The sequence below is a fragment of the Girardinichthys multiradiatus genome, chromosome Y (assembly GCF_021462225.1).
Source record: "Girardinichthys multiradiatus isolate DD_20200921_A chromosome Y, DD_fGirMul_XY1, whole genome shotgun sequence".
Lineage (NCBI taxonomy): Eukaryota > Metazoa > Chordata > Actinopteri > Cyprinodontiformes > Goodeidae > Girardinichthys > Girardinichthys multiradiatus.
The window spans coordinates 1,052,921-1,080,064 of NC_061818.1; the positions used below are offsets into that span (position 1 = coordinate 1,052,921).

At 39.7% G+C, this 27,144-nt stretch overlaps 1 pseudogene; it reads left to right on the forward strand.

Annotated features, from left to right (window-relative positions):
• LOC124864847 overlaps window positions 1-16,405 on the forward strand; it is a 30,228-nt pseudogene extending 13,823 nt beyond the window's left edge.
• The last annotated feature ends 10,739 nt before the right edge of the window (window positions 16,406-27,144 follow it).

The window sequence follows — 27,144 nt, forward strand, 5'->3', positions numbered from 1 at the left end:
TTGTAAAATGAATCTTTTGCATTTTATCATGGTATCGTTCGTAGTATAACACCATTATAATTTGGGGCTACCATGGTATTCTAAACTGGGATGGGTGGCGGTCCACCCTCCTTATTTGTTTTCAGTTAAGCTGAAAGTTTTTGTTTCCTGTGCTTTTCTTAAGGCCTCAGTATTATGGCTATGTCAGTTAAAAGCTGCTCTTGTTGTTTTTTTAATTCATCTTTTGTTTTAATCTGTTTATCAACTGTGTGCACTCAGGGACTGAAAGGTTCCCTTTGAAATTATAATCTGGTATGGATTTTTATTGTCTCTTGAATCTTTTGAATGCATAATCTCCAATTTAAGATCCTCATGTAGTTTTAGGATTTCAGTGATAATTAAGTTACCTGAAAATCCGTATTTTTTATGCCATTGTGTACATATTTCTGTTAAATCAGAGATTTTTCTCTGTTCTTTCCCCATTGTTCTTTGTTATTTTTCTTCAAACTATGAATGTCCCAGATAAAAGTTCACTGGCATGAGACTTTAAGGAGAGGACATTAACACGGCCTTCTACTGCGACTAATTCGCAGCGGTGTTAATTTTCCGGAATGAAATCCGACCTGAATCCCCAAAGTCACCAGTACGTAGTTTTAATCTGGGTAAAATAAAACACAGGACCAGCAGAATCCTACTATGATTCTGTTAAAATGCTTAGTCCTCCATACACACACAACACAGACACACAGTTAGAAAAAATTACAAGGTAGCTGAAACTAAGTTAACTTGGTGTTTTTTATGAGCTCAATTTATTCCGTTCTTTTTACTTTTATAGTGCTTATTCTATTCCCTCGCAGGGGAATAACCCTTAGTCGTTTTATTTGGCCCCCTTCTTGGCGGGGCCTTACTTTAATTTATCGCTATTCCTTTCACGGTGGAATAAAACCGTCCGAATGCAGCGTCCTTACCGGCAACACACTACCAACGACTTTTAAGTACTTTTCTTATGAACTGTATTTTAAAACTGTGTCACCTCGGAGTTGACTTCTTGGTGACTCTCTGGATCCTGTGAGAGTCACCCGGCGTCGAGCAAGACGATAATCCACCGGCCTGATGTAAATCTATACACCGGGACTTTCAGCCATCCAGGCTAAGGGAGGCCGTGCGGCAGAGTTCACTCGACGTCAGGCTTCCCCCACGGATCCCAGAGTCACTGTTAAAACAAAGAGAAATAAGGTTATTGAATTAATTCGGCTACGAAGGACCAAGTAAATGTGAGGTATGATTCAAGTCAACTCAGAGGCAAGAACGATACAGTTCAGTTTTACTTGCAAGGGTAGCCCACTTTGCAGTGCAAACTACAAAGTTTTTACACCCTCTCTCTTTATTTATATGCACAGTTCAACAGACAGTTCAGTGTGTGTGTGTGTGAGAGGCTGAAAGGAGGCTGGTTCTCACGGGATGCGATTGTGTGAAATAGATAACGGTGATCCCACACACAGGAGGGCTGCATACCAGAGCATGATACAAAGCGGAATGCAGGTGCCTTGCAGCACAAGGTTTTTACATGAGTGATAACAAGTCCTTGCACCCATCCAACATGGCCCTCGGGGAGAGGCTGTGGTTTGGGGTGGGCTTGCTTGTCACCCCCCAGCGCAGCTTGCTTATCGCCCCCCAGCTCAGCCGTCTCGTGTTGGAGTTTATCCACAGCTCAGCCGTCTTGTGTTGGAGTTCAGCCCGGTGGAAGAGAGGATCGTAGAGAGGTCTCTGCACCACTGCTTGGCCCGCAAGCCGACACAATGATCAGAGTACCTGGCCTTCTGGGCATCCCAGTCAGAGGTGCTGAAGAGTGCCCCTCTCAGGGACTCTGTCAATCTCCTGGAGGACTTCAGCGCCCACGTGAGAAACGACAGTGACACCTGGAGGGGTGTGATTGGGAGGAATGGCCTCCTCGATCTGAAACTGAGTGGTGTTTCATTATTGAACTTCTATGCCAGTTACGGATTGTGTATAATGAAAAACATGTTCAAACATAAGTGTGTTCATCATTGCACTTGGCTCCAGGACAACCTAGACAGGAGATCGATGATTGACTTTGTACACGTGTCTTTGAACCTTCAGCCGCATGTTTTGGACACTCAGGTGAAGAGAGGGGCTGATCTGTCCACTGACCGCCACCTCGTGATGAACTAGATTGCCTGTAAGAGGAGGAAGCCGGACAGATTCGGCAGGCCCCAGCATATAGTGAGGGTTTGCTGGGAATGTCTTCTGGGACATTCCGGAACCAGATTCCGGGGGACGTTGCAGACATGGAATCCAAGTGGACCGTGTTCTACCCTTCTATTGTCGATGCTGCTGCCCTAAGCGGTGGCAGTGTTGACTTGGATGAGGTCCCAGACAAAACGGAACACGATGAGTAAGAGGACGAGGATTTATCTCCCCACTGAATAAATGTTCTAAAATTAAATGTTGGATTCAAATGTTTTCTATGTGGCAAAAATAAATAAAATATATGCCCAAGCTTAGTAATGCTAACGTATTCATTACAAAACAGATTTTGGTTTGGAAACAACATGATCTGATGTAATATCTATCAATGCTTTTCTCACCCTCAGAAATATGCACATATCCAAACACTGATACACAGATCGGCAGGCAGCTTGGGGTTAAGTGCCTTGTCCAAGGTCGGGGCCAGTTCTTGAGAGACCACATAGGTGGTTTACTAGGGCACCAACTACTGAAGAGGGTGTGGCAGCAACAAATAAAAAATGAAAAAAATCCTTGAAATACAATGAAATAAATAAAAGCAACAATGCGCAGCCCTGACTGGCGCCCTTTTCTCATGGTATGTATTGAAAATAAAAATTAAGAAAATATAAACAACCAGCCATGTTGTTCCTCATTTGGTAGACCTTCCACTGCTGTTAATCAAATGCTTTTTACAGATGCATCACAAATCAGCTTATCCAACATAAGTAGGTAAAGAAATCTTCAAATGAATCAGCGTTTACATTAATTAAAGTCTCATAGTGACTGCTAACATTTCTCAAATGTTTCTTAAGTTACAGTTGAGCTAAATGATGCAGATGGGTTCTCTTGTTACTAGCTGAAGTTAGTTTATGATCAGTATCTTCTGACAGATCTGTCAAACTGTTTGTATATGCCACCTGAAACAGCTGAGGTCTGATGTTAGAACAGCTTTATATAAGTTTACCTGCTGAATGGTTGTTAGTTGTATGTACTTGACTTGGAATCTGTTTGGTTCATTTAAACTGACTTTTTTTTTTGTAAATGGCCTTAAGATGATATGTGGTGTTAAATGGCACAATATAAATAAACCAAATTGAACTGAAAGGAACAGGCCAAGGAGAGGTCATGCCAAATCTGAAATAAATGAATAACGGAAAAATAAAAACTCAGGCCAGTTATTACCTATGGTTTACATCCTCTTAAACAAAAAAGCAGACGTTTTATTGTTTGAACTTAATTCATGTGGACTTGTGTTAGTCTCTGCTGAGTTGTTCTGTCAGTTGATTTCCTTTTATTTCTTCCTTTTACATAGAAATAGGTGCTACTGGAAAATATAGGAACGTATTATTACTGTTGTAAATAATTAAAAAGATAAAAATTTCCAGATGAAACTCTTATCTAAATATATATATTTCACAAAATAACCTTTGTCAGGTTCGCAGTGTTAACAGAATAGGATAACAAAACGTTTAATGAAATAGTAAAGAACATTATGTTTTGCCCTTTAAACTTTTTTAAACCTCCATAGAGACAGAAAATATTGTGAATTGTAACTTCCACACAGATTGACTTTAACCATCATAATTTATAGTTTTCTAGAAAGAATATCGTAGCATGACTAGCTTGTCTGCATGTGGTGTGTTAGTAGTAGAGGAGAAATATATGATTATTTTTACAGTGTAGGATGTTAATAAGTCTATAGCAAATTTGCAGTAATGAAAAATATAAGAACAAAAATAACGTCACCTGTATTTCTACCCCAGGAAACTTGAATACTCAAAGGATTCATTCTACTGGGAAAGGAGAAAAGATTCACATGAACTCAGCAAAGTTTACTGGAGGGTGGCAGAGAAAAGACAGAAAGAGCTAAACAATTTGGAATAAAACCAGAACAATTGAATATGCAATGCTTTAAAAATATATATTTACACATAGTTCAACAAGAAAAGGGGACATTTTAATATAAACTTAAAATTTACAAAACACCACCACCAGGTGTCACCACTGTCATCACACAGAATCTTGATCCCTGAAACACAGAATACAGCCTCAGTACCATACCACCATAGTAACGTCACCATAGAATGTTCACATTCAGACTACACCTCCCAGTAGTGCCATCAGTCCATTTAATTTGCACATTCAGGGTCCAAGCTTGTAGAGCGAGGGCTGGTAAATGTTGTGTATTTTTTTCCCACAGCAACACAGCAGCCAGTACAAACCTCAAGCCAGGTAGCAGGCTAGCAGGCACATCAGGTCTCCGCTAATCAGTCACTGACAGCATAGACAGAGAAGCATGTAGACACAGGTAGCTGCCAAACAGCTACTAGCCAGATATCACGGGCAAAGGAACAGAGGCATCGCTGCACGATGAGGCTCCGACTAGGAGACTAAAGCGGCTACTAGCTGGAGATCCAAGATGCAAGGAGCAGATCGAAGACCGATTAGCAGAAGGAGCGAAGCGTCATAACGTAGGCAGAGAGGAGGCAACATGTGTAGAAAAGCGCTTTTACAGGTCCTTCTCAAAATATTAGCATATTGTGATAAAGTTCATTATTTTCCATAATGTCATGATGAAAATTTAACATTCATATATTTTAGATTCATTGCACACTAACTGAAATATTTCAGGTCTTTTATTGTCTTAATACGGATGATTTTGGCATACAGCTCATGAAAACCCAAAATTCCTATCTCACAAAATTAGCATATCATTAAAAGGGTCTCTAAACGAGCTATGAACCTAATCATCTGAATCAACGAGTTAACTCTAAACACCTGCAAAAGATTCCTGAGGCCTTTAAAACTCCCAGCCTGGTTCATCACTCAAAACCCCAATCATGGGTAAGACTGCCGACCTGACTGCTGTCCAGAAGGCCACTATTGACACCCTCAAGCAAGAGGGTAAGACACAGAAAGACATTTCTGAACGAATAGGCTGTTCCCAGAGTGCTGTATCAAGGCACCTCAGTGGGAAGTCTGTGGGAAGGAAAAAGTGTGGCAGAAAACGCTGCACAACGAGAAGAGGTGACCGGACCCTGAGGAAGATTGTGGAGAAGGGCCGATTCCAGACCTTGGGGGACCTGCGGAAGCAGTGGACTGAGTCTGGAGTAGAAACATCCAGAGCCACCGTGCACAAGCGTGTGCAGGAAATGGGCTACAGGTGCCGCATTCCCCAGGTCAAGCCACTTTTGAACCAGAAACAGCAGCAGAAGCGCCTGACCTGGGGTACAGAGAAGCAGCACTGGACTGTTGCTCAGTGGTCCAAAGTACTTTTTTCGGATGAAAGCAAATTCTGCATGTCATTCGGAAATCAAGGTGCCAGAGTCTGGAGGAAGACTGGGGAGAAGGAAATGCCAAAATGCCAGAAGTCCAGTGTCAAGTACCCACAGTCAGTGATGGTCTGGGGTGCCGTGTCAGCTGCTGGTGTTGGTCCACTGTGTTTTATCAAGGGCAGGGTCAATGCAGCTAGCTATCAGGAGATTTTGGAGCACTTCATGCTTCCATCTGCTGAAAAGCTTTATGGAGATGAAGATTTCATTTTTCAGCACGACCTGGCACCTGGTCACAGTGCCAAAACCTCTGGTAAATGGTTTATTGACCATGGTATCACTGTGCTCAATTGGCCTGCCAACTCTCCTGACCTGAACCCCATAGAGAATCTGTGGGATATTGTGAAGAGAACGTTGAGAGACTCAAGACCCAACACTCTGGATGAGCTAAAGGCCGCTATCGAAGCATCTTGGGCCTCCATAAGACCTCAGCAGTGCCACAGGCTGATTGCCTCCATGCCACGCCGCATTGAAGCAGTCATTTCTGTAAAAGGATTCCCGACCAAGTATTGAGTGCATAACTGTACATGATTATTTGAAGGTTGACGTTTTTTGTATTAAAAACACTTTTCTTTTATTGGTCGGATGAAATATGCTAATTTTGTGAGATAGGAATTTTGGGTTTTCATGAGCTGTATGCCAAAATCATCCGTATTAAGACAATAAAAGACCTGAAATATTTCAGTTAGGGTGCAATGAATCTAAAATATATGAATGTTAAATTTTCATCATGACATTATGGAAAATAATGAACTTTATCACAATATGCTAATATTTTGAGAAGGACCTCTATATGAAAAACAGGATTGGCAATCTTAATGTGGCAGTGCACCATTTCACATAATTAAACCTTTAATTCACACAGCTGCTGCCCCCAAACTATCATCTCGCCTAGGGCACCAAAATGGCTACAGCCAGTTATGCCCAGGGTACATCAACATGTGACAGGAGGAAGCCCAAACTGGACCCACAACTTCAGATTGCAAGACCACTACTCTTATCTACTAAGCCACAGTCACCCCTGCTGTTCTCTGTGTAAAAAATGTCTTGTCCTTGCCTCTTTGTTGTATATGTTGATTGGTCAATCAGCTTGTGAAAATTCTGCCCTTTTCCCTAGAGTTAATAATCAGAATAAAACATAGTCCTGCAGTTCATGCTTTAACATATAAAATACAAATGTAAATGATATTTTAGGTGTAATAGCAGATTTAAAAGCCCAAGGCTTTTTTTGATTTCTGTATGCCTACCTATCTTCCTCTCTATTTTGTCAGGTCCATGGCCTCCCTGTACAGTGACCCTCAGTGGAGCACCAACATGGACAAAGCTGTGTCCAAGCTGTCTGGTCCTGTGGTCGAGCTGGAGCAGGTTCTGGCCTGGTTGGCTGAGAAGTCAAAAGAGGAGAACTTCTCTCTCACTGATATCTGGGGAGTACTAACATCTGCTGGCATCATGAAACAGGTTAGACATTCATGTAGCTTAAAGTTTCTTCTCTGAACAAATGATTCCTCAAAGAAAAATCTTGTACTTTAACAGATGGATCCACAGCATCTTTCAGAGGAGGCCAGCAGGAATGCCACTAACCCTTACCCCATCTACTGCGCCTTAGAGAAACACTACTTCTCAAATGGCCCGCTAGAAGGTAAACACTGTCATCTCCAGTAACTAAGGAATTTACAAGCATAAAGTGTAAAATGTTCTCCTTCGTCCCTTAGGAAAGTGGTTTGAGGTGAGCCCTCATGAGGCAGGATTCACAGAATTAAACCTCTTCGTTGAAACTTCTCTGTTGGGGAGCAAGTTTCAGAATGGGGTGCTGGTGGAGAAGAAACCAGAGATGGACATCGTCAGACTACAAGGTGAACTTTGGAAACTTCAGAATTACTGTACAACACATTGAATCTTAACCATCATCATAGTACTTCGCTGTAAAATATATAATTCTAGAGTTATGAAGTGATTGCCCTCGCAATTAAAACATGAATAAACTGGTAAACCACATATATAGGAAAGCTGATTTGACTGACCCCACTGTCAAACACAGAATCAAGAAATCACCTAAACTCCACATATAAACACAGAATCTGTCTGGCTATTAACACAATTTCACCAAACTCAATAATGGCCTGTTGCAAAAGAACACACATAATGTAACATCCGTGAATGTTTTTTATTGCTAAAGTCCATTAAAACAGGTGGAGTGCGTTTCACATTCACTTTTTAGCAAACTCATAGTGATGTGACATCTTTCAGGTAAGGGAACTATTACAAAAAACGTCACAGAAACTTACTTTAAAAAAATCCAAGTTATCACTTTAAACAGAACCTGTCTGACAACATGAAGAAGGTTAAAGAGAAACACGTACACAACAACACAACAAAGTCAGAAACATCTGTAAGACTGGAAAGGGTTACACACACATTTCTAATGGTATGGGATTCCAGAAAACCACAGTGAGAGCCAAAATCCACAAATGTGGAAAACATGGAACAGTAGTCACCCTTCCAGCTGTGGCTGGCCTCCCAGAATTACTCAAAGAGCACATCAACAACTCATCCCGGGGGGACACAGAAGAACCCAGAACAACATATGAAGCTTTACAGGCCTCTCTTGCCTCAGTTAAGGTCAGAGTTCATGATACAGTCAAGCAAAACAGTTAATCCGTATAAACATTAAAACAAAATAAGGAAACAAACAAGTGCAGCAGATACCTAATATAACATAGAACTATCAGATCTATTTAGGTCACACATTCTGCTACAGTGAAACGCCAAGGAGAAAAAATAGGTTTTCAGCATAGATTTAAAAGATTTAACACCCGCAGCAGTCAGGATATGAGAGGGTAAATTATTCCAATGGTTTGAAAGACCATTTATGACTTTAAAAGTAGTCAGTGGAACCTTATAATTAATTCTAAACTGGACAGGGAGCCTGTGGAGATATGTGTTCATGCTTTTTAGAAGTGGTCAGAAAATGAGCTGTTGTGTTCTGGACAAGTTGTAGGCAATGTATAGATGATCCAAATTAAAGGTGATGAAAGCATTAATCACCTTTTTAATCTCTTTGATTGGGACATATGGTTTTACTTTGGCAATTACATGTAACTGGAAATTAACTTGATTTAATAGCTGCAGAGATCTGTTTGTCTTGTTTAAAATAAAACCCTGTTCCCTAACAGACTGTACAGAGCCAAGAGGCCAAGACTGGGTCAGTTATGTTTCCCATAAGTGATGATTTTGGTTTTATTTCATTAAGATGAGGAAATTTCTTTTTGACAGGTTTGTCCATCATTTAGACAGTTAAAAGTGTTTTAAGTGACTTTTGGGGTTAATGGGCAGATAAACCAGGATGTCATTAACAAAACAATGGAAAGGGATTTTATGCTTCCTAAAAAATAGAACCCAAAGGCAGCAATAGCCTAAAAGGAAGTGGTCTTTTTGATCCCTGAGGCACTCCAATAGTCAGAGGAGCTGTAGCAAAGGAAAATGTTCCCATATAAATGTTTATATATCTTTCAGGTCCGTGTATGTGTGGATGCTCTCCAGGTACCCTGGCATCCCGTCACAGTCCAAAAAAATGACTGTTAGGACCCTCATAATTGCTCTTAGGTATAAATGTGAGTGTGCATGGTTGTTTTTGCTGTGTGTCTCTTTGTTGCCCTGTGACTGGTGGCCTCTCCAGGGTGCCACACACGGAAAATGTGTTCTTATTATTTAGTCACAAACACAATGATTCTAGCAATGTTTAGTTAAGGTTTAATGACACAAATGTGCTAAAAATTTAAACTAGGATTGTGTCTTTGTTTGGGGTGGGTACACATTTTTAAATAAATACATTTCCACATGCAAATTTCTAAAGCACAAACTGCCTGTTTAAATGAAATGAATTTGTATTCAGAGCTTTCTCTGTTATTTAAAAACATAAGCATTTATTGAGTTAAAGTTCACTTTATTAATTTCAACCAGTTTATAGTAACAACTCAGACCTAACATAACAGAGAAATATTATATTCAATTTAATCTGTTTGTACAAATTACAAGCCTGAAAAGTTTTTTCTTTTTTTTTTTGGCTTGCTAACTTAATTAGCCTGGAAAGTCACAGGTTAGGCCTCAGATGTAAACCCCAAAAAATGACATAGTTGCTTTAAATCAGATGGTTAGCACAGCAATCTGCTAACCTTACAATAGTGAAGTAACTTGGTAACATTCCCAGTATTCCTTTATTCATATTGAATGATTTCCTCTGATTTTGTGTTTGCACAGCAAGTCTCAGACACCAAAATCATGTCTTATAAAATCAACTTGATCAGAAAGTTCCCTTTAATGTAGCTCGAATAATATTGTGAAGCATGTTTGTACAGTTGGTTCATTTTTATGTTACGTAAAAAATATATTTTTTATTATTATCGTGGAGTAATCTACCCACGCTTTTCTCTTTTCTAAGTTCAGTTTCCCTTGCTGGCTGTTCTGGCACACCAAAACACCTTTTAAAAATAAATTATAAATCTCTAAATTATTAATTATTACTCTGTGATTAAATTATACCTTTGGTAAAATTACTTGTTTAAGATGGAAAATTAAAGCTTTAGGATTTGAACTCAACTTGGGACTTTCATGTCTTACTTTTGACCTGCAAAACAATGACGTGGTCACACCACTAGTGAGAGCTAGGATAGGTTGTCTGTGGTGCCTACAGAGAAGCATGCTGATATAGTCCAAGAACGCTTAAAATAGGCGAGAGGAGGCTCAAAGCATTCTCTGAAAATTTGGTGATTATCTGGGTACATGACAGAGCAAAGTGTTACAAAGCAACAAGAAGAACATCTGGCTCAAAGATCAGAACACTAACAGTTTAGATCTGTGTTTAGGAAACCCCTCAGACCTTATTCTCACTGGGAACTGGTGTTCAGTATTTGTTAGAAGACGAAACCCTGCAGGTCAAAGAGAATTACAGAAGTTAGAATAAAGAAGGACCAACACTTGAAATTTTTACTTTTTGAATAATTGGATGCATTTTCTAATTAAAGCCGTTGGAATTTATGAAACAGGGTTATCATCACATAGGACTGTGTAAAAAAATAAATTACTATAGTTTTCTGCCTACCACATATCTATAGAAATAAATAAAGCTGGCCTCTAGAGTAAGCATGGATTGTACAGTTCATTCATGAATAACTGTTTTTTCTTCTGTGCAGGGGTATTAGGCTGTGCACTGGCTCACGGTGAAGCTATCAGGGATGTGATCCCTCCCTGGCTTAATGGTAACCACAGATGGAAACACATTATAAATGAAAGTTGGTTTGCTGACCTAATTCATTTTCTTTGTCCATCTGTTTCAGTGCCCATAGATGATGTAGCCGAGATGTAACCCTAACCCTAACCCTAACCTGCACATGTACAATGTGCTCAAAAATCTTATAACTCTCACCTCAAGCACCATTAAGGATCCTACAGCTCTGTCTGAACTGGACAAGCTGCAGAAAATACTACATGGTTAGAATTTATACCAGTTTCTTTATTTCTTTATTTTTTAATCTACCTCTGCAGCCAATGATGATTAGAGAAGAACGTAATGAGTGTTTTGGCTTTTATCCTATCTGAACCTTTCCTTGATTTGTATTAGAATAACATTGCAGCAAATTCTTAGTTTTAATTATTACTGTGCCTATTCCATCCTACCCTTTTAAAGACAAGGTGAATCATAATGAGTCTGTTCTGCTGGAGTTGCTGAGTCCAGAGGAGAGAAAAAGTTTGTTTCAGCAGTGGAGTCTCGAGCTGGTTGGAGCAGTTGAGACTTATGGCCGAAGTTTGGATGATGGAGCTTTCAAAACATCAAGTCTGTAAAATATAGAGCTGTACCACAAGCAGGATTATTGGCATTCCTGAGAAGGAAACGTCTAATTTCACAGAAATTGTTTCCAATGTGTTTTCGCCAGTTTCTTTCCTGTCAAAGCAAGTCCTCCCTCTTATTTTGAAGTGGGAGTGGGGAACAACCAGCAACTTCCTCTATGAGTTCCAGGGTGAGTACGCAGACCCCTAAAGGTCAATTTAAATGTTTTCCACAGCTTGCATCGAGATATTAAAGGGTTAGTTTGGATATTTTTACCTTTAGTGGATAGAAGCCATATCGCCATGAGCTTGTTGTTTCAGGTTGGTTAAATCTAACACATTTTCCAAAGTATATAATCTATTTTAGTCAACTTTAGCATTTTAAATCAACTGAAAATGAAATTATTCATAGAAGTGTTATTAAACAATTTAGCTATAGACTGTTGCTATGTTGGATGTTTTGTACAACTGAAGTTGCCTTGGTTGAGCCTGCTGGTTGTATAAACTCACTTGATCAGCTGAGTTGGTGGATGAGCTGATGATGAATTTGCTGGGGTCATTTTTAAACAACTAGCGAGACCTGGGAGGTACAGGAACATACCATCTTTCATGCTGCCTCACAACAGACGCAAAATCCAAAATGTTACATTTTTGGCAGAGTTGGAGCAGACTGAGTCACAGCTGATCTGGGGAACTGATACAGCCCACATGCTCAAGCAGCATAACTTCACATAGAAAAAAGAGTTTATTCAGCTAAACGAAAAAGCACGAAACATACCAACAAACGTTTTAAATAAACTCCCTTTAAAACCCCTAACATACTATTGTATTCCACTGATGATGACATTTTCAGACTGAGTTGATTTAAATGACTAGTGTCAGCTAAAACAAGTGGTGAATGTCTGACAAGCTGTTAACTTCCACCAATCTTCAGCCACCATGATGATTTATTTACCTTTTAATGAGCTCATTATGATATGATATCTTTCTACAGTAGGTAATGGAACTATTACAGAGAAGAACTTCACAGAACTCAGTTGGTTATCCCTGATGATTCTCATCATCATGGTCTCTGGCTATACTGGTCCTTCTCAAAATATTAGCATATTGTGATAAAGTTCATTATTTTCCATAATGTCATGATGAAAATTTAACATTCATATATTTTAGATTCATTGAACACTAACTGAAATATTTCAGGTCTTTTATTGTCTTAATACGGATGATTTTGGCATACAGCTCATGAAAACCCAAAATTCCTATCTCACAAAATTAGCATATCATTAAAAGGGTCTCTAAACGAGCTATGAACCTAATCATCTGAATCAACGAGTTAACTCTAAACACCTGCAAAAGATTCCTGGGGCCTTTAAAACTCCCAGCCTGGTTCATCACTCAAAACCTCAATCATGGGTAAGACTGCCGACCTGACTGCTGTCCAGAAGGCCACTATTGACACCCTCAAGCAAGAGGGTAAGACACAGAAAGACATTTCTGAACGAATAGGCTGTTCCCAGAGTGCTGTATCAAGGCACCTCAGTGGGAAGTCTGTGGGAAGGAAAAAGTGTGGCAGAAAACGCTGCACAACGAGAAGAGGTGACCAGACCCTGAGGAAGATTGTGGATAAGGGCCGATTCCAGACCTTGGGGGACCTGCGGAAGCAGTTGACTGAGTGCGGAGTAGAAACATCCAGAGCCACCGTGCACAGGCGTGTGCAGGAAATGGGCTACAGGTGCCGCATTCCCCAGACCTGGGCTACAGAGAAGCAGCACTGGACTGTTGCTCAGTGGTCCAAAGTACTTTTTTCGGATGAAAGCAAATTCTGCATGTCATTCAGAAATCAAGGTGCCAGAGTCTGGAGGAAGACTGGGGAGAAGGAAATGCCAAAATGCCAGAAGTCCAGTGTCAAGTACCCACAGTCAGTGATGGTCCGGGGTGCCGTGTCAGCTGCTGGTGTTGGTCCACTGTGTTTTATCAAGGGCAGGGTCAATGCAGCTAGCTATCAGGAGATTTTGGAGCACTTCATGCTTCCATCTGCTGAAAAGCTTTATGGAGATGAAGATTTCATTTTTCAGCACGACCTGGCACCTGCTCACAGTGCCAAAACCACTGGTAAATGGTTTACTGACCATGGTATCACTGTGCTCAATTGGCCTGCCAACTCTCCTGACATGAACCCCATAGAGAATCTGTGGGATATTGTGAAGAGAACGTTGAGAGACTCAAGACCCAACACTCTGGATGAGCTAAAGGCCGCTATCGAAGCATACTGGGCCTCCATAAGACCTCAGCAGTGCCACAGGCTGATTGCCTCCATGCCACGCCGCATTGAAGCAGTCATTTCTGCAAAAGGATTCCCGACCAAGTATTGAGTGCATAACTGTACATGATTATTTGAAGGTTGACGTTTTTTGTATTAAAAACACTTTTCTTTTATTGGTCGGATGAAATATGCTAATTTTGTGAGATAGGAATTTTGGGTTTTTAATTTTCATCAGAACTCTTGCTGCATCATTTTGAATCAGCTGAAGGCTCTTAACCGCATTTTGTGGACATCCTGATAGTAGAGCATTACAATAGTCCAGCCTTGAAGTAACAAATGCATGGGCTAGTTTTTCAGCGTCACTCCTGGATAGGATATTTCTAATTTTGGCAATGTTCCGAAGGTGAAAGAAGGAAATCCTAGAAACCTGTTTAATATGGGATTTAAATGACATGTCCTAGTCAAAAATAACACCAAGGTTTTTTACTTTATTATCAGAGGTCAATTTAATGCCATCCAGGTTAAGTGATTGACTAAGCAGTTTCTTTTTTAAAGACTCCGGTCCAAAGGCAACAACTTCTGTTTTGTCTGAATTTAGAAGCAGAAAATTTAAAGTCATCCAGGTTTTTATGTCTTCAAGACATGCTTATCTAAGAATTATGATTTTTGATTAATTATTACTTATCAAGCATTATAATTTAAAATCATAATTTGAAAAAAAAAAATTATTTCTTAACCAAAAATCATTACTTATTAATCGAAATTAGAGATGACCTCTGGTGTGGTAATTATGGCTCAAGGCCCCTGATAATTAAATTCTCAGTAGTAATTGATAACTATTACTAGATGTCACTGTTTAATCAACCGCTTCACCGAAGGTGGGGGAACTTTAACCTTATTTTAACAGACAAATCACTCTTGCTCAAAATAAACACAAACGCTTTATCTTTATCTACGTGAATATTTATTAAATCAACAGCCGTGATACACCTCGCTATTCTGATTCAATAATCTTCACCTAATCAAGCATGCAAAAATTCTACACAATAGGGGTAAAATAACTAACTAAACAAAATAAAACAACATTAAGTGTCTATGAAAGTCAAACCAGCAGTTATGGCAAAAACAAGAGAAAATAAGGTACTGAGCGAAGCTTTGGGAGCAGCCTCCACCAGGCTGCAGTCATAAAACCCCCAAGGTTGTAGCTCAGTGAAACACAAAGGGTCATAAAACTCTTAGGCAGCAACCAGTGAAAAAACACGAAGAGTGAAGACAAAGGAATGGTGAGTTTTCCACCATGAAGTTCCAGCAGTTCAACTTTAAGTTCATCTGAGTCTACGCTCAGGTGTTCAAACACAGTGAGACACACACAGCTTCAAAGCATGGTGGCTTTCAGAGTCCAACAGCAATCAGTTTCAAGACATTGCATGCACATACAACTTAGAACACATTGGACTATAAGTGGCGATTCTAAATCGCCCTAAAATCCTACTCTATCCTGCCCAAAATATTTCTAATAGAAATAAAACAAAATGGGATTACTTGGTGCCTTCTTCTCTGTAGCAGGGGAGAGGGGGGGGGGGGGAGTAGTTACGCGTCCCTAAAAATGGTCGGTCTTCGTCCTTTGGCCTCCTTTGGCAAAGGGGAAAAATATGACGGACCGTCAGCAGTCGACTGGAACAAAACAAGGGGGAAAATTTTGTTTCCTTGAAAACCTCCGTGGGTTTTAGGTCACGTGTTAATGATTCATGTCTTCGCTCGGTAAAGTAAAACTTACAAGTCTTCCTATCCTAGCAAGCTTAATTCGTTGAGTTTCTGGCCAGTGGGGAGTATTAATGAAAACCCACGTGTGAGTTTCTTCTCCAGAAGGATGCGTGCCTCCATTGCGTGGTAACCGGTCTCGGTTTCCAACGTGAAAAGCAAGGCGGAGTGCCTCCGGTGTCCTTATATAGTCCACTGTGACATCAGAGCTGCGACGCCCCTTCCTATCAGCTGCAATTCCTGCTGGGAGTTGTGGTAGCAGACCATACTGGGGTATATAGTAGCAAACAAATGGTCCAACACTTGCATACATGCAAGACATGCATACCCCAAAAGACTTTCAGTTGTGCTTGCAGGGAAAGGTGGTTTCACAGAAGGCTATTGATTTAGAGGTGCTGAATGCAAAATTAAGCCAAATTTTTTATTAATTATTTCAAAACAATTTGAAAATTATGTATAATTTTCTTTCTCCTTCATAGGTATGCTCTACTATGTGTTGGTCTTTCACAAAAAAATCTTGATAAAGTACATTGAAGTTTGTTGTTGTAAAATGACAAAATGTGGTTGGTATGGCTTATTTTCAAATACATACTCAAACAGGTATTTAGCAACTAAGATGTATATGAAAAGTAGTGTCATGTGACCTTTAAAGAGTGACCTCTTTATGAATCTCTTCTAAAGCGATCTCTGACGTTCAAAGGGGATGTAATGAGTTGTAACTAATTGTCCCTCACTGTTTCTATAGATGCAGAGGAGTTAAAATCAAAGATGAAGGAGTTCTCCACCTTCCAAGGTCCCTTCAGCCAAGAGAAGATTGACTTTCTGTTGGACACAGCCAAAACCAACATGAAGCACAACAAGGAGATTCTGCTGAGAGAGATGAATAAAGCTGTTCTTCGTCGAATAAACAAGATGATGGGATGAGTCTGGAGTGTTTAAATTGATGTTAAGGCACATGCTTTACATTAGATTAGAACTGTAGAAGAAAAAAATAAATATGTGGCATCGCATGTGTTGTTTTGTTATTCAACAACCCTTTTCTTTTATTATTCGAACTCAATATCCTGGTGGAACTTTACAGCAGGAAAATATGAAAGTGAAAAAAGTCTCGATCTTCTATCATTTAGAAGTATTTTTATAATAAGAACATGACCATGTTGTAACAAATAAAATACCTGCCAGTAGTAAAGTATAATATTATTATTACAATCTTTATTACATTTAAAATAGTGTAAAATTACTACAGTATTGGCTCCCACACTAGTTTAAAAGGTGGGCATATTTTGAGGAAACTGTATGTTTAGAGATTATCACCAGTAAAACTTTCAAGTATACTCAATAATTTCTTAAACTACAGAGTTCAAAACACTGAGCACTTAAAAAACCTCAAAAAAGGAGGTCATGGTTGCCGACTGTTTGGAAGGGTTTTGCCAGTTCAAGAAAAGTGAAGCAGAACTGTACCTTTGTGGAGTTTTTTAAGGGGTTGTTGTGACAGTGAATCTGAAAATATTATTTAATCTTTAATATTAATATTTTATCAAATAGTATTTCGGTCTGTTAAGGGTTGTCCTGTGAATACCAGCCTAGTAAGGCGGTGGTAATAGGACAAAATCAAAAGGGTGAGCCATGCTCTGACATTATTGAACAGCACAACTCTGCACACACATGGCGTGAATTCACACAACTTCTTAAAATACAAGAATTTATTAACAAAAATAAGTCAACTCAAAGCCAAACATATTTCAATCAACAAACTCTTTGCTCTGCTAAAACAATCCAACTAAACTACCAAGCAGAATTAAAGAATAGGGAAGACTAATGGGCTATGTACAATATAAACAAGTTGATTAAAGATGGTTGAAAACCATGACCAAAAGAGTGATGCAACATTACCATGCAATGTTTATGTTTGAGAACCAAGGATTATCTTGAAGAATCTGGAAATGAAGTTAAGTTAGTCTTGGAACTAACTTAGGCAATAATCAACATACCTTTAGACAACCATTCACAATGCAAGATCAGATAAAATATTTAAAAAAAATAATGTTTTAAAGAATGATCTGCTGAATAAAACCAACCTTCTGGATGACTAATTTTCAAGTGTGTCTCATTAGCTGCCTTTATTTATTAAAATAATATTTAAAGAAATATTATTAAGGAAATGGTAAAATGTCATCAGTCAGACAGTCAGTCAAATCAAATAATGTTTAGGGAACTATTATTTACTGGATTGAAAACTAACAACCTTTCTGGGCAAATATTCTTTAACAGGCAAGCATGTGTTCTTAGCTGTTAGCAGTTAAAGCTAACAAAAGAAGCTGATAGCTTAGCACCAAAATAAAACACACACCTTTAAAATATCGTTAATAAAAGGGTTAACATGCATAAGCGCGGACGGCGCGTTATGATCAATCTTCTGTGTTTAAAAGTAAAGTTTGTCTTAACTTTAAAAACACACAAACACAGAACACAAAACTGAGCACGTGTGCTGCAGATAGCCTGCTAGCACTAAGATAGCAGAGTTTCACAAACAGAACAAAACGTCAGATTATTTCATCCTAAATCACTTCTCTCGGCCCAAAACCTAACCTCGTAGGAACCGTGCTGAGGAGGAGTCATGGGTGATGACGAAGTTTGAAGAAAGCTCTGTGAACAAAGGGTTAGCTTCAGCTAGCCTCAGCAGCTGTGGATGAAGTACGGATCGCTCTGTCCACTGACCACACTGCACGTTAACTGTAACCACGGTGAAGAGGTGTCGTTGTCCTTCCTTCAGACTGGAAAACCGCTCCACTCGGCGTCATAGAGACAACGTCTCTACTGGGAACTCTGGACAGAGTTTGCTTCTGTAGATCTCAGAGAGAAAGTCAAGCAATGTTTGTACCTTAATTTACCCCTTTTTATGAATGAATACCGGATACACGAACAGTAATTCATTCGTACTTAACTCAGTGCATATGATCGATGAAAAATGTAGGATTATCGTACTAGATACGTAAAATTATCGTATTTTGAGGGAAATGATCGTACACTCGTCATAACCAAAATAACAAGTCTGTTGATGTGTTGAATAGCGTCTAACAGGCACTCGCAGCTTTGTGGCGTCAGAACGTAATGGATTTATCAACATCTGCAGACCCACAGTGCCGGGCTCTGCTTCTTCTTCTTTTCTTTTTTTTTTTCCTCGTTTCCTCAATCATGGGTGGGCACAGTGGACTATTCAGCCAATCATGGCCGTTGTTCTGAGGCCAATGCATCACGTCACTCGTAGGTCACATTTAGAAAAGCACGATTGGCTGGAATTTCCAGCATCTGTTCCCAAATCCGGACACAGATGCCTTCAGGGTTCACAAAAAAACTCCGACAGACTTTGGCGATAGGCTGATGACAACTGATTACAACCACACATTCACAGAATGGTCAAATTATCGTACATTTGACTTTTTTTAGGAATATTGATCGTACATTGTACAGAGAGCAAAATTGTCGTACAAATACGATAATTATTGTACACCTGGCAACACTGGCGCTGTGTCCCTCCTGTCCCGGTCGTCACCAGCGTGGAAGAGAGTGACTTGTGGGAGAAGTGGGGTTTTATATGGACAGTGGCATCATGGGAAGTTCACTGTTACCCTTTTCCTTGGCTGAGAAGGTTCCCAACTGTGGGTCCTGAGACACTTTGCAGGATGTGTTCCAGAATGAATGTGTATTTGGATCACTTTTGTTGGCAATCTGATTCCTGTTCCACCAAAGTTTCTGCGCTCTCAGCACAAACACAGTACCTGTTGGATTGCATCAGGGCCACCCCGATCAACAAAATACTTTGTGGTGTTCATGGACAGGATCATCATGGGCATATATAGTCATGGAAAGAATGGTTTCTGGTTTAGGAACCTCAGGGTCACCCCTCAGCGTTTTGAAGCCGGGATAAGAGTCTACTATAAGTCTGAGGTCATTGTTCTCAAACCAGAAAAAGATGCTCTTATGTGGTCAAATGTGAGTCTTTTAAGCAGAGGAATGCAAGTATCTTGGTGTCTTGCTCATTCATGATGAAGATCTGTCTCTAGTATTTTAGACATTGCTGCAATCAGTCACAATGAACAAGCAGCTGTGCAAATGGCAAAGCAATTTCTTAATTTACTGGCTCATCTATGTTTTGACTCTCATGACATGTGGATATGTCCACATTGGCCTCTCCATTAGAGATGAGGTCTATAACCTCTATAATTTGACTGAAACTCAGTGTACAGCCAATGTTTCTGTCGAAAGTAGACAAAAATGTGATCAGGGTGCCTTCTTTGCCTCCCACTTTGGAGATTTTAAGAGCACATCCTACTGGGAGAAGACCCCAACTGCGACCAAGGACTAACAGGAGTCCCTTCTGGCATTCTTGAGATCCCCATGAAGGAGCTATAGTGCTGGTGAAAAAGATGTGCAGAAAGTTGAAAAGCTATAGAAATTCCATTCAGTTTTACTCCATTTGACCTTTTTCTAATTTGACATAATAATGCTTAAAGAATACAACATATCTGTCAATGCACAACAATGTCAAATACCTCTGTCTGCATTAAAATGAGCAATTAAACCACCATTGACCTTCATAACACTCTCAGTGTCACAATAGAGGGTTTTATTAATGCAAAAAAAAAAAAGAAATAGAGGAGAAAACAAAAGTCTTCAAAGGATTCCAAAGATATTGGTGCTCCACCTATTGAAATGGCAAGGCAAGGCAAGTTTATTTATATAGCACTTTTCAGTAGCAAGACAATTCAAAGTGCTCTACATGAAAAAAGGAAAAAGAGACATAATAGAAAATGTACATTACAGTGGCATAAAGGTAATTAAATAATTAACGAACACAAATGATTAAAAATAATTCAAATTCATAATTAAAATCATAAGATGAGAGAAGAGAATGATGGATAAGAAAATGAAAGGAAAATTGGACAGAAAACTTTAATAATGTTTAGATAACACATTCAAAGGCCACTCTAAACAAATACATTTTTAATCTTGATTTAAAGCAACTTAGGGATCCGGTGCTTTAACAGTTTTCTGGGAGTTTATTCCAGATTAGAGGAGCATAAGAACTAAAAGCTGCTTCTCCATGTTTGGTTCTGGTTCTGGGTATGCAGAGTAGATTTGAGCCAGAAGACCTGAGAGGTCTGGGTGGTTGATACACTGACAACAAGTCTGTAATGTATTTTGGTGATAAGCCATTCAGTGATTTATAGACTAACAGAAGTATTTTAAACTCTATTCTCTGAGCTACAGGGAGCCAGTGTACGGACTTTAGAACCGGGGTGATGTGCTCCACTTTTTTAGTTCTAGTGAGGACACGGACAGCAGCGTTCTGGATCAACTGCAGCTGTCTGATCGACTTTTTAGGCAGACCTGTGAAGACAGTTGCAGTAATCAATTCTACTAAAGATGAACACATGAATTAATTTTTCAAGGTCCTGCTGAGACATTAGTCCTTTAATCCTGGAGATGTTCTTTAGGTGATCGAAGGCTGACCTTGTTACTATCTTTATTTACCTCTGAAGGTTCAGGTCTGAGTCCATCACTACCCCAAGGTTTCAAGCCTGATTAGTGGTTTCTAGCTGTAAAACTGAAGCTGTGTGCTAACTTTTAAACGCTCTTCCTTTGGACCAAAAATTAGTACTTCAGTTTTGTTTTGATGCAGCTGAAGAACATTTTGCCACAACCATGCAGTGATTTCTTCCAAGCATTTACCAAGCGCCTGAATGGGTTCACAGTCACCTGGTGACATTGTAATGTATACCTGTGTGTCGTCTGCATAGTTATAATAACTTATGTTGTTGTTTATTATATTCTGAGTTAAGGGGAGCATGTAGGTATTAAATAGAAGGGGCCCTAAGATGGACCCTTGGGGATCACCACATGTGATTTTTGTGGTCTATGATGTCAAGAAACCTACTCACACAAAAAAGTACCTGTACTTCAAGTAGGATTCAAACCAATCAAGTGCTGTTCCAGAAAGGCTGACCCAGTTTTCCAGGTGCTCTAATAAAATGGAGTGATTAACTGTGTCGAATGCTGCGCTAAGGTCCAATAATACCAGCACTGTGGTTCTTCCACAGTCCCCAATTATACGGATGTCATTGAACACCTTGACAAGGGCAGTCTCTGTACTGTGGTGAGCATGGACATCTAACTGGAAGACAGCGAAGCGGTTGGTCGTTGTTAGGAAGCTGTTTAACTGTTGAAACACAGCTTTTTCAATAATCTTACTGATGAAGGGGAGGTTTGAGATAGCCCTGTAGTTCTGCAGTAGCAGCTTGTCCAAGTTGCTCTTTTTTCAATAGCGGTTTGATAATTGCTATTTTTAGGGCCTGGGGGAAAACACCTGACAAAAGGGATGTGTTTACTGTTTGAGTTATCAGACGTTATGACAGACAAAGCTGTGGGTAAAACATCGAGACAGCAGGAAGAAGAGTTTAGTTGTACAATTTCTTCTGAGTTTCCGTAGTGTATTTGGTGAAACTGGGAACTTTTATCTGTATAGTCTCTCTTTACAGATGTTATAGTGAACCTGGAGTCCACTCTTTCGCCACCTGCGTTCAACTTTTCAACACTCCCTTTTTTCACTTCTGACTGGTGGAGCACTTCACCATGGAGACGTTTTCTTCCCAGAAATGACTTTCACTTTAATTGCAGCAAATGAATCAATGATGTCCGAGATTTTAGAATGAAAGTTATCTACCAGCTCATCTACAGTGTTACAGGGCAAAGTTGAGGTAGAAGAGTAAATCTGGTTGAAGGTTTCAGCAGCAGCGTCTTTAAAGATGTTTTTTTTTCTTATCATGTCTCTTTGGCAAACAGTCATTGGAGATGATGCTTTCAAAAATGACAGAAAAGTGGTCCGATAGGGCGACATAAGTAACAGACCCATGGGAAATGTTTAGATCCTTAGTGATCATCAAGTCCAAAATATGACCCTGTTTGTGCATTTGCTGTTTAACATTTTTAGTCAAAGCAAAGTGTCACATAGTTCTATTGGACTTTTGTCTTCAAGATTGTCAATATGAGTGTTGCAGTCTCCCACAAAAAATAAACAGTCATAATCGACACATTTCACATCTAAAAGCTCATTAAAATCACTGAAAAAGTTTGTTTTGGACTTAGGAGGCCTGTAAATATTCAAGAACATGGTTCTATTGTTTCGGACCAACAACATCTCTTCTTCCTTTGGTTACTTTCAAAACATTGCTCATCCATTACTTCTTTAAATATCAGGAACAGTGGTCAGAAGACTCTATCACTATCAGAATCAAATAAAACATCTGAATTACTCTCTCATCCCCCCTTTTCTCGGAGTCTGAGGGTTGTTGTATTGTTTTGCTGCCTGCTGCTTACTGTGCTTGGTCCATAGATGGCGCTGGAGATCACGGGTGTGAGGTGACAGGTGTTCGGCTTCTTGTAATCACGGAAGGTGTACTTAAGCAGGACGCTGCTAGCACCTCATCGCTGGAGTGTTAGCCCTTAGTGGTACTAAACTCTTGCCAAGACTAAGTTTCTTGTTTCCATGACTTAGTCTAAACCTCATGTGTCCTCATTCACAGGCCAAGCTCTGATGCTGGAATTGTTCCTGCCCGTTGTCTGGTCTCAGAGTGATCCTCGTTCAAGGACCAAGATCCAAGCCTTCTGCAATATCTCTGGATTAAACCCAAGCTGGCGGCTACCTGGCTCACACCTTCATTTTCGATCCTCAGCGAACCCTGTCCACTCCCCAACGAACCCATCCACGGATCTCTCCACCCTGAGCTCCTCGCCATCACACCAAGTACTGAGCCAAACCAAAACCTCCTGGAACTCAAGTGGTTCAACTTACCGGCATCAAGCTCACTCCTCCAGTCAACCTCTGTCGGCACTCTCAGACTCCACATCCCTCTTCTCCCCCTGGCGATGCGCTTCAAACTCCTAGCAAGAGAGACAACTTATTTAATAGTCCATTTTGTCAACAGCATTACTCACCTGTTCTTCATCTCCTCACAGTTGGCGATTCCCTGGTTCCAGAAAAACCGTATCTTCAATAAACCAGCTTAAACCAAAACACTGTTCGATTGCCTAAGTGTTGTTCTGTATGTGGGTGAAATCTATTCCTAAAACGATGACAACTTTTCCTTTACCTGCAGCTTTTTCGGTTTTACTCCTTTAGATTCTTTGAGTTTACCTTTTGTGTTTGGTACACTGAAAACACTTTCATCATCCCTCATAATTTTTTCTTCAATATTGATTACTTCATCAACATCCATTTCCTTCACAACATCTTGTGTTGTCGTTTGGCTCACTACCTTGCACTCTTTAGCACAGGTAGAATAAACCTCACGGTGTTTCTGGTTATTTAACAAGTGATTCCCTTTGCTCCCCTGATTATCTGTTAAAACCCCTTCCCATGCATTATCTACTGAAACTTATTCCTCTAAATTATCTTCTGATGTTCCTTCCCTACATTTTTCTTAACCTGCAACAATCTCACTCTCTTTTAAACCTTTTGCTGGGTAATTACAGACTATATGCCATCCCTGACTGCATCCAAAACACTTCATTATTTTCGTTGTTGCAAATATACTGAAATCAAACATATCAACTTTAAATTTCATTACTTTGTTTAGCTCGTCATTTAAATTTTTTGTATCCATATATATACTTATTTTCAAAATAAAGCAGCGTGCATTAACCTTTCTGATTTGCAACCTGAGGGGAGCATTTCCATAGCTGATATGACCTGATCATGAGGTGACATCTCCATCATTGATGATGAATGGTGGTAAATTAGACAGGAGGACTCTTTTGGCTGGGTTCACTTGAGGGAAGACAGTGGTATGTGTATATTTCAAATTCACTTTGTCAGTAGAATCCAGAAACATAACAACCACTTTATTCATCCTGGAAGGTGCCTTTACGCTTTCACATCCAACAAGTTCCTCTACCATCAAACCACACTCTTCAACCAAAAAATCCATTCTGATATTGTAATACTAAGCCATTGGGAAAGGCACCTGAAGCCTTCAGATCCATAATTTGTTCTGGCCATCGCACCCAGCTAAATGCTAGGTGCTGCCAACACAAAAGAAAAACCAGTGAAAGAAAGTTGTCTTAATAGAGAGAAGATGTGAATCACCACTGTTAAAAATTAAATCTTATATTTCTTCTTTTCTCCACACGCGTGTGCAACTGTTTGGTTGCACACTTATTCATTGTCGGAGTTTGGGAGTTTTTCATGTATCGTTTTTGCCTACTGCTAACACTTACTCACCACTAGATGCCCCCAAGATCCTCCGGTGTGGAGGGTAGCAGGTGTTCCTCATTGCCATCAACCTGAAGGAGTATAAGAAGGTGGAGCTGTCAGCACTGCAGTGCCTGAGTGTTTGCCTTTGTGGTAACTTCTCTTGGCCAAGTTCTATTGTTTGTGTCCAAGCTAAAGATCACAGTAATTTACCTGTTCTTGTTCTTGTCCTAGGAAACCTACAGTCATAGTCTCAGGTACTGATGTCAAAATGAGGCTTTTTGAAGGATAGAATCATTTTGAACCATTGTGTCATAAAGTGGTTCACTACCCGAAGGTTCATTCAATTCCCTTGGGTGACATCTACTGGCATTAGTGATTGTTGCACCAAATGAAGCCCTGCGAATGTGATGCACCTCTTGTGTAAATAATAGCACTTATGTATGTATATATGCGTGTTGTACATATGTGTTTTTAGTAACCCATTAAAGATTCTGAGTAATTAACTCATGAAAAAATAATAATTTAAAAACAATGTGAACTGTAGGGGATTACAGATGAAAAATAGCCATTAGGCTAATTCTGGCTTCTTAAACTTGAATTGTCATTTGTTTTATGAAATTTCACGGTCCCATTTTAAATAAATGACTTAAAAAAAATAAATGAAGTGAAAATGTTTGATTTGTCATTCATATCCATCCAGGACTTATACAGGTCTAGCGTCAGGAAAAGAGCTGCCAAAATCTCTGCAAACCCCGCACACCCTGCACATAAACTGTTCAGAGTTTTACCTTCAGGCCGTCGCTACAGAGAACTGTTTAGTAAAACCAGCTGTCACAGACACAGTTTCTTCCCCCAAGCTGTTTCTCTGATGAACATTTAATAGAGTACCAAAGTCGCAATTCCACCTTGTATATGTGTACATTGTATATATGTATTTAAGGACATAGATATATGCAGAATATATCTTATAACGCAAAAACAACAACAACAACAACAAAAAAGAAACCCAGAAAGCAAAGTGTACCGGAGTCAAATTCCTTGTTTGTTGTATGTACAAACCTGGCAATAAAGCTGATTCTGATATTTTCTTTGGGAGTGTGCTTGGTGTACTGAGTGTTTTTGGACATTGTGCTTGGTGTAATAAAGTGGGTGCTTGTGTTACTTCGGGTGTTTTTATTCAAGAAAAGACATTTCTGCACAGTAGAAGGGCTCAAACGGTTTATTTTTTTGAGACAATTCCTCCAGCTTTGGAAAATACTCTTTCACAGGGAACAGAGGAGGCTGGTGTGACTAGGAATTGTTTGGCTGGGTGGTATAGGTTTGGATACAGAGAAAGGCTGGGACTCCTTCACTATGAAGTCCACAAGAGCTTCATCAAGCTCTTGCTTCATGGATCCTAAAAAAAAATAAAGAAAGAAAATAATAAAGACAACTAACTGCATTTTAAATTACAAACATTTAACTGTCATTCTTTCTAATACTGCATGTATATCTATGTTATGTTGACCTTGAATAGTGGCAGGAGGCTGAGTGTTCTCGTGTTTGGCTCTATAATGCTTCAGCATTAATGACATATTATTATTAAAGGTCAGCAGCTGCGGGCAAAGCAAACACTGCACCTGTAAAACCAAGATAACAACCCTCAAAGCAGTCAGCTGACTTGGTGTGAATGAAGCAGTGAATTGGTCGGGGCTCCACGAAAACTCGTAATTGTTGCTCGCACAAGAGTGACCTGGTTCACCATTATTACACTCTTAGCACTTGTGGGTCTCTCTGATATCATTTTCTTAAACCAATCAGGACTTGACAATTTCCCAACAGACTCCATCTCCACAGACGTTATTGTCCAATGAGGCCCCGCCAACGCCCGGCAGAGAGTACTTGTCCTGCCTTTCTCCATCTATTTTCTAATGCCTTCAGGTGGCTAATACCCAGGTTATCAGCCTTCTACCACATAGGCCATCATAATGCTACTTGAACATAGACTAATAATGAAAACATCATCATCATTAGCTTTATTTATAAAGCACTTTAACACCAGCCACAGCTGAAGCAAAATGCTGATAATCAAATAAAATAACAAAGGTAAGCAAACAACAATGTAAATAACTTAAAAGTGTCAAGAATGTAGGTTTGGAGGCAGGACCGGGATGCAGAACATGGCGAGGAGGCCGCATGGTGAGTAGATGAAGTTTTAATATTAAAGAACACTGACTTACAGGCAGGCACAGTACAGAGTTCAAGCTGGTAATCCAGAGTACTAGTTCAGGAGACAAACAGAAAACAAACCATAAGGAGGAAATCGGGAAGATAACAAAGGAAGTTAACGTGAGGAACCAGCGAGGAACAATAAAAACTAGAGAGCTTATTAACTAAGGGAAGTGTGTGGACCAATGAGAAAGGAAGGAAGGTAATCAGAGGAAACATGTGACAGGTGTGGACCAGGGAACAAGTTACTATGGAAACGGGAGCTAAGGAACGCA